Source organism: Chenopodium album, chromosome 5 (genome assembly GCF_948465745.1).
Source record: "Chenopodium album chromosome 5, dcCheAlbu1.1, whole genome shotgun sequence".
NCBI classification, from domain to species: domain Eukaryota; kingdom Viridiplantae; phylum Streptophyta; class Magnoliopsida; order Caryophyllales; family Amaranthaceae; genus Chenopodium; species Chenopodium album.
In genome coordinates this window covers 23725366-23734361 of record NC_137838.1, presented here as the reverse complement: position 1 = coordinate 23734361, position 8996 = coordinate 23725366, and the positions used below count along the sequence as shown (strand labels likewise).

The 8996-nt window shown below is 41.4% G+C and overlaps 1 non-coding gene across 1 annotated transcript; it reads left to right on the top strand.

Moving 5' to 3' along the window:
• Window positions 1–5606: 5606 nt before the first annotated feature.
• Window positions 5607–5713, top strand: LOC145633419 (small nucleolar RNA R71). Its single transcript, XR_014112746.1, has one exon. It is a non-coding gene; the product is annotated as a small nucleolar RNA R71 (small nucleolar RNA).
• The last annotated feature ends 3283 nt before the right edge of the window (window positions 5714–8996 follow it).

Genomic DNA, 8996 nt, shown 5'->3' with positions numbered 1-8996 from the left:
ATCCTCCTTTCGTGGTTCCGAACCATATGGAGTTAGTAATCTCATGGATTATTAATGGGGTGTAACCTTCACGGGTCAATTGTTGTTGCCTTCGTTGTCCCTTATCGTGGTTGCCTTTTATGATCCGTGAACGGTTTACAAGTTCCTTAAAAACTTGTTGGCGGCTCCCTACTTTCCTTGTCCCTAATCGTAATGTCAATTCCCACTTCCTATGAGTGCCAAGCATATTCACCACATGCTTTTAACGTAGGCGCACTTCGAGCGACGCCTACAACTTCGCTTTTTTTTTTCATAATATCATGCTTTATTTTTTCAAGAAAATATAACTCTCAAACTCATCAAAAATAAACATGAATAACAACAAAACAACTTCTGAAATCCCACCCAAATTGTGCAAATAATAAGCACACTACAAACTCCCTCACCTCACTCACTAATAGCTCCCCCAAGCCAAGCTTGGGACTAGTAACCAACGGGGAAAAATAGGCTTGTAATGCGGCTAGTAAACAACAAAAGGTCAAGGCAACAACATGGGTAGCAAGAAGGGAACAAATGTATCTACAATATCTGGAGGCTACCTAAAAGAACAAATGCCTTCGTCCTCCTCAATGTGCATAATAATGAATCATATAAATATTAGTAGTAGTTGCAAACAAATACTCAAATTCATTGACATACCAGGAATTATGGAACTATCACACATTCCTTACCAAATCAACTAGTCAAGCATTATATTCACAAGTAGTTGGACAAAATTGACGCATGTAAAGGTTTCAAGGCAATCAAACATCAAATCATGATTAACTAATCCACAATGCCTATCATCAAATACCAAGAATCAAAACAATTTTCTCAAGTAAGGGGCACAGGGAAGCATAATTTACAATTCATTGGAACGTATTTTTGATTTTTTTTATTTTTCAATTTTTTTGTATTTTTATATATATATATAAGAAAGCAATAAAACTAACCTAGAAAGAGAGAATTCTAACCTAAGAAAACACACCAAAAATAAAAGAAAAGAGAAAAAGAAAAAGAAAAAATACCAAACCAAAATCTCCCCCAAGCCAGAATCAGACAATGTCCTCATTGGCTCGGAAACTAGCCCAGCATAGCTATTCCTCATCATCCTCATCCATCGAGCCGAAACCCACGCCTCCACTGCCACCTGCACCACCTGCACCAGAAGAGCTACCACCAAAATAATCTGCGTGAAAACTCCCCCCCGTCGGTCCCCCAAAAGGAATGTCCTGGCCGTACCCGAAGAAAGAGGAATAGTCAGTGTAAATACCACGGGCAGTGGGATCCCTATCGTATCCCTGGGGTGGAGGCTGAAACCAGTCAGGGTGAATAGCGTCGTCGGGAATGTTGCCCCGACGAGCATAATCATCATACATAGGGTAGAGAGCTCTACCCTGGTTTCTCTCTAGGTACCCTAACCTCTTGTCAATGGAGCCTACCATCCTCCTAAGGTCAGTATGTGAGTGCTCGATACGTCCTAGGGCTTGACCTATACTCTGAAGATCCCAAACTGGGTCAGAGTCAACATGAGGGACGGAGTGGGACATACGAGGTGGAGAGAAAGCCACCTCGGGCTGAGGCTGGGGTGGTGGAACTGGTGGTGGTGATGCCTGCCCCCTAGCGTTGGCAACTAAAACATCATGAGTGTAAGAAGGTTTCCCTGGGGGAAAGGCGGTCAAGTCAGGACTGGGTAAGGGAAAAATGGGCAAAGGTTGCTCGTTCCCAGTCCAAATACACCAAAAGGGTGTCTGCTCGCTATCCGGTCTAACCCACCCCACATCCTCAAAATACCTAGCAGTCATGTAGGTATCTGGTCCACAGTTGGTCGGCTGGTGGGGTCCGTCTACTACAAAACCGGCCTTTTTCACGCTATTCGAGTGATAAGGCCACCTAAACGGATAGGGGTCTTGGAAGTGGTGCTGGCTGTGGCATGCCTACTCAAATGGTGAACTATAAACCTACCTATGTTCAATTTCCCGTACCCGTACACATAGTGTCCTATGACAGCTAATTCGTTAGATTGAGCGTTATGAGGCTCGGCCCTACCTAAAAAACAGAAACCCGCAAATCTTTGCCAGATTTTTGGGACAGGGTGGTGAATAGGTTTGGTACTAGCATGTTGGGGGGTCGGGGGTAGGTAAACCAGTCAAAGCATAATATAAGTCACCCATTTTATAGTCCGCATGCCACTAGTGAGATAATTCAGAATTTAATTCAAAAATTTTACAAAATTCTACAAAAGTTAAACTAACATTTCTATTATTTAACCTGAAAAATAAATTTGGCCCATTTCTACTACTAACAACATGAAAAGTGGACAGGAATTCACAAGTAAGTTCTCGGTATGTAGGATAGTGCATATCAACAAATTTTCTCATGCCAATGTCATTCAAAAATCGTTTTACAAAATCATACAAACCAAATGATTCTAGGGTAGGGCGGTGTAACCACCGAGAAGGAATTACCTCACGACCGATCAAATGCTCTAGCCGTTCCTTTTGCTCTCGGCTCACAATCCGGATCGTCGGCCAGTACGGGTGTTGCAAGTCCGGGTCGTATTCCTCCCTCGAACTGGAGCTCCTACCAAAAATGGACCTAGCCCTCTTTGAAGCCATGTTTAAGAAATGGGTTTGAAAATTTATTGAATTAAAACTGAAAAAATTTTATATGAAAGTGTAGAGGATGAAGAGAGGATCACAAATATGTAAAGAGTTTTGAATTTGGGTTGGTAATGGAGGAGAAATCTTAGAGAGAATGTAGAGAGAATTTGAGTTTTAGAGAGAGAAAGTTATGGAGGTAAGAAGAAAGAATGAGAAAAGGTGAAGAAAGAAGAAGATAAGGCACGGTTAGGGCTCGCGCCCGGTCGGGCACCAGCTCGCCCGGTCGGGCGATCTAATCACAAATGGTACGCGAGCCCTCGCGCCCGGTCGGGCGGCGTTCACCCGGTCAGGCGATCTTTCAATTAAATTTTGACCAATTCTCGCGCCCGGTCGGGCGCCCTTCGCCCGGTCGGGCGGCCTTCACCCGATCGGGCGATCTTGAGGTTCAAAAATTTGCCCTTCTCGCGCCCGGTCGGGCGAGGCTTGCCCGATCGGGCGGACAATTAAGTCCGTAAACGACAAGTTTCGCGCCCAATCGGGCGCGACTCGCCCGGTCGGGCGAAATTACTCTATTTCTAGACCTTACTCTCGCGCTCGGTCGGGCGAGCTTCACCCGATCGGGCCCGAGGCTAAATCGTCCAATCGATATTTTCTTCTTTTCTTCAAAATTTGGCTAACTCTTTTCCTTCAAACCTGTACAAACACTTATAAAACTCATGAAATTCCCTCATCTCTCCTCTCATAAGAAAAAGGAAATAAAAACTAGTCTAAAAAGCATAAAAATACGGGTTGCCTCCCGCAAAGCACTGGTTTATCTAGGTCCCGCACGACCGTCTTACCAAGTACAGTATTTAGGACCCTTGGCCTAACGCTTGATTGGGTGGTTTCTCACCCGGTCTAGCGGTGTTCAGGCTGCGATGCGGCTTCCTGACATACCCTGTGGGACGCCAAATCACCTTATCTGGTGGATCCTCCTTGACTTGGACTGAGGGATCTTCAATGTTACGCACTAAAAATCCTTCTTCGATCAGAGGTTGCTTCAAATTGTCATTGCGTTCAACACTTGCTACTTGATCTGGCGGAACACTTACCGTAGGCTCGATTTGCACAACTTGCTCGATCGGTTCCACATGTTCATCCTCGAAACCAAGACCAACATTATAGAGTGCTCTTTCTATTGCATCGACTTCCTTCTGCCATTTGGATATCTCATCTGAACAGGATGCAACACAAGATACCGCCTCCAAGGGATCTTTATCAAGAGCTTGGGGCTTGTTAGAATAATTTACAACCACATTAACACTGAAACATTTCTCCTCAGTCATGGAGCTTTTAGGGGCATTATTCAGATTAAAAACGACTTTATCATCCCCTACTGATAATGTTAACTTACCACTTCTTACATCTATGACTGCTCCTGCAATGTTAAGGAATGGTCTACCCAAAATAATTGGGGTTTGCATATCCTCAGCCATGTCAAGAACAACAAAATCTACAGGTATATAAAATTTACCCACTCTAACGGGGACATCCTCTAAAACACCTAAGGGGTATTTGAAAGAACGGTCGGCCATTTGTAGAGTTATATTGGTGGCTTTTAATTTACCCATATTCAACTTAGAACACACAGATAATAGCATGACGCTAACACTAGCACCCAAATCACATAATGCATTATCAATCAAGAGATTGCCAATATGACAAGGGATAGAAAAACTACCCGGATCTTTTAATTTAGGTGGAGACTTATTTTAAAGTACGGCACTACACTCTGCAGTGAAAGCTACCGTCTCTACCTCATTAATAGACCTTTTTCTCGTCAATATTTCTTTCATAAATTTTGCATAGGATGGGATTTGAGTGATCAATTCAGTAAAGGGAACTGTTACCTTCAAATCTTTTATCACCTCCAGGAACTTACCAAACTGCTTATCCAAGTTTGTCTTCAATTGACGATTGGGGAAAGGAAGTTTGATAATTGGCTTTGGAGCATTATTACTCTTGTCTGGAGTAGCCACCTTCTTTGGAGTTGTACCCTGCAATGTAGAATTAGATATGTTAGTATTATCCTTTAGCCCTGCAGGGCTATCAACTACATTGTTTGGTTTAATGGAATCAAGATTAGCATTATTTGATAAAACAGGTTCATCAACTCTGGGCTTAGAGGGCCCTTCATAGTTTGAACCACTCCTTAGAGTAATTGCAAATGCTTGATCCGTAGGCCTAGTCGGCTGTGCCGGCAGAGCTCCCTGTTGGCGGGCTTGTAGAGTAACGGAGAGTTGCGCAATTTGATTATCTACAATTTTATTATGCGCTAGAATTTGATCAATTGTCGCATCTCTGCTCTCCATGTGCTTTTGCATATTGGCCAACATTGCTCTAATTTCCACCAGAGAAGGGTCAGAATATGAGGAGGGTTGTTGTGGTTGGTTCTTCTGGCTAGCATTGGGATGATAATATTTCTGCTGTTGTTGCTGTGGCGCCTGTGGTTCTTGTGGTGGTGGATTTCGAACATTAGTGCTCCGGTAGGAAAGGTATGGATGATTCCGATACCCAGGATTGTAAGTGTTGGAGTATGGGTTATTCTGCCTATAAGCTTGGAAGGCATTAACTTGCTCCACGGAACTCCTGCAATCCTGCTCCCAATGACCTACAATACCACAATTTTCACAGAAAGCCTCATTAGAATTATTATTAATCGCAGAAACATTGGCTACATTAGCAGTGCTCAGATTATCTAATATTTGGCAAATAGAGGTTAATTGAGCTTGCAAAAAGGATACAGAGTCGACACTATGCTTCCCCTTGTTAGCAAATCCTCTAGGGTTCCCATATTGGGAATTGTGTATCGCCATGTCTTCAATAACCTGACCTGCATCATCAACATCAAGATTCATAAACCTCCCACTGGCTGCAGAGTCTAAAATTATTCGAGAAGAATTTCCAAGGCCATTATAGAAGGCTTGGATTAACTGCCATTGTGCTAAATTATGGTGGGGGAAATCTCTTTGTAAATCCTTGAACCTCTCCCAAGCCTCATATAAAGATTCATCGGCTTCTTGGGCAAAATTCTGGATCGCACTCCGTAGTACGGCTGTTCTCTCTGCAGGGTAATACTTGTTATAGAAATTCAAAACAAGAGTTTCCCAGTCAGTTATACCAAGTGTAGTTCTATTTAAGCCATTAAACCATAATTTAGCTTTTCCAGTTAAAGAGAAGGGAAAGAGAATCTCCCTGATTTGGTCTTGAGTGACCCCGGCTTGCTTGATGGTGTTGCAATATTGACAATAGTCGGCAATATGAAGATTCAGGTCTTCACCCTTGGCTCCACTGAATTGCTTCCTCTCTATCATCGTTATAAATTGAGGTTTAATTTCAAATTGAACCCCATCAAGAGCCGGAGTAGGGGTGAGATGTGGGAAATCCGTAAGCTTTGGTTGTGAATAATCACTAAGCTTCTTTGGAGTCGTCATCTCTGATTCTGCGTCTGATGATGTTTCTAAATTGCTAGAACCAGTTGGAGGATCGCGGTGATTATTGTTATTATCACCAGAATCCGCCAGGATTTGCTTGTAGAAATTTTTCTGTCTATGGAAGGAACGTTCGATCTCAGGATCGAATGGGATGTAACCTGATCTGGAACACCTGGGCATAAACAAAAACAAGAAGCAAATATGAGATTTGTCTCAGAGAACTAACGCTCTCTGAGACAAAAGGGAAATAATCTAGACTACAAAAACAATCAGAAATAAAAATAAGACCGTTTCCCCGGCAACGACGCCAAATTTTGACAAGGTAAAGTCATATCCCCTAATAAAAAATAATACCTAAATCCTCTAACTAAAGTAGATAGGGAAGTAGGGTCGATCTCCACAGGGAAACAAGTCTTTTTACTCCTAATTAATTAATATAATCTAAATTATCTAAGTAACCAATATTTATATTCGAATAAGTAACTAAACTACTAAGATTGAGAATAGAGAGAAAATAATATATGAAAGGATCTAGGGTATAGGTTCACCAATAAATAATATTCCAGGGTAAAATATAATAGTCATTCATCAAGCATATATCAATCAGATTATAAAGAGCTTTCGCTACATATTATAATCACACAATTAATTTACCGGTATTAAATCTCAACTTTCGAATCTCGACTTAACCATTTATAAATTAACCTGCCTATTGAAACTAGACCCAAATATTAATTCTCATCTGTCAAATCTCGAATTAATATTGCCAAACTCATGCATAAAAGATCAGGCCTAATCTAGTCACAGAGCATTAATCCAATCAATAGGAAATTAATCTAGCATTGATAATTAACAACAACAAATTACCCCTTCATATTATTTATTAGATCCCCATAAACCCTAGAAATTAAACTACTCACAAATCATCATGACTAAACTAATCAAATAAATAAATAAAAGCGTAATCAAGGAAGCAAATAAAATAACTGAGATTAAGAGGGGAAGAAATTGTTACCAAAAAGTAATATGGAATTAATGGAAGAGTTAAGAACAAAAGTTGAGAGAAAGAATTCTAAGAGAACAATTAAGAGAGTAAAAAAAGAGTAAAAAGGAGAAGAAGAGATCCTAAAATCGTATTACGGAGGAGTACTTATACTCCGTACAAAAATCCTAAACTAAAACAAATTAAAACGACGTTAAGCGTCAACTAATAAATACACGCGCCCGATCGGGCGAGGCACCGCCCGATCGGGCGCGCCTTTTTTGCTCATTACTACTAATCTCGCGCCCGGCCGGGGGCGTCACCGGGCGCCAGCCTTAACTTCTCTCGCCCGGCCGGGCGCGCCTCCGGGCGCCAGCCTCTTTGGCCGGGCAGCTCATTTGGGCCGCCATTTGGACTACGATTAGGCTCCAACTCTTCAGGCCAATCTGGATTTCCTCTTCCGGTCTTGAATACTCAGTCCAAAATGCCCCGGTATCACCTATACCGAGCCCTTAATCACCGGTTCGATGGCTCTAACCGGCCCTGGGCTATAAACTCCGGTCGTGCTTCTCCAATGCTCATGATTGCTCCAAAATATCTCGGGAAAATACTCCAAAAGCATAAATCCCTGCAAAAGTCAACCAAATCTACGAAAACACTAGAAAACACCAATTAGTAATAAAAGTGGCTCTAAAGAGCCAAAAACACTACTAATTATGACCAAGGGACGGGGGTAAAATACTATATAAAATAGACACATCACCGTGCTCTCATGAATATGGGGTGTTGAACCCACAATCATGTGCTTTTGGGACTACCTCACTTAGTGTTCATCATCATCATAATTGTGCGTTCATTCGAAGACCTTAGCGAACGCACGAAGCCGCGAGAAGATTGAAGAAACCCAGAGATGCGCAAGGCAGGGCGCGCAAGGCACTAGAGCGGGTGCGCCACTCCTGCAGCACGAGCGTGCCTCCCCTGCAGCGCGGGCGCGCCTTCCTTTGTATTTGTTTTCTCGGTTGTTGTTTTCGCGCCTTTATAAATACCTTTGTATACCCGATTTTTGGGGAAAATTTAGAAGAAGTTTCATTCTAGTTTTTTATCATATTCTTAGCTTAGTTGAGATCTTCTCTCTCTAATTTTATGGTTAGTTTAGGAGTAGATTTTAGAGAGAGAAAGTGGGGAATTTCAATGGTGATTGAGAGATTGAAGATTCAATGGTGACAATTGTGTTGGAGATCTTCTCTATTATCAATGAGCATTCTTAACTCTATCTCATTTTATTGCTTTGTTTAATATTCAAGTTTGTTTGATTTGATTTGATTTTGATATTTGATTGTTGATTAGTGTCATTGTTCTTCATAGATTGTTGATTCTTGATTTCTTTAGTTGTTTGTTGATTAGATGATGATGTTAGTGTAGTTGTTTGCTAGGAATTGGGTGAAAATTGTATGATTGATTGATTGTGCTTAATTTGGGAATTATGTTGATTAACTGTTGAGATTAAAGTGATTAATGGAAATTTGCATGTGTGTAATTCGATTAGGCCTTGAGAATTATTCTAGATCGCATTGTGAATCTACATTGATACGGACCATTGATTTGTAGCTTGAAATTGTTGATTGAGCTTGATTAGTGATGCTCCTAGTTAGAGTCTCTTGTAGTTGGCGCTAGTTTGACCTCTAGGAGATATATAGCTTGTTGACTCTTTTGATTGAGCTTGCCATTAGTCTTCACAACCATTGATTTGCATATTGTTTCCGAGTTGCTACAATTGTCATGATTGCTTGTTGATCCCGTTCCTAGTGCTTTATTTGTTTGGTTTCTTTGTTTGTTAGTTGTTAGTGTTCTCTCTTTATCTTTGTCTTCGACCTAGCTTAGGCACATAATTGAGAGCGCTTGAAAATTACCGTTCCTTTG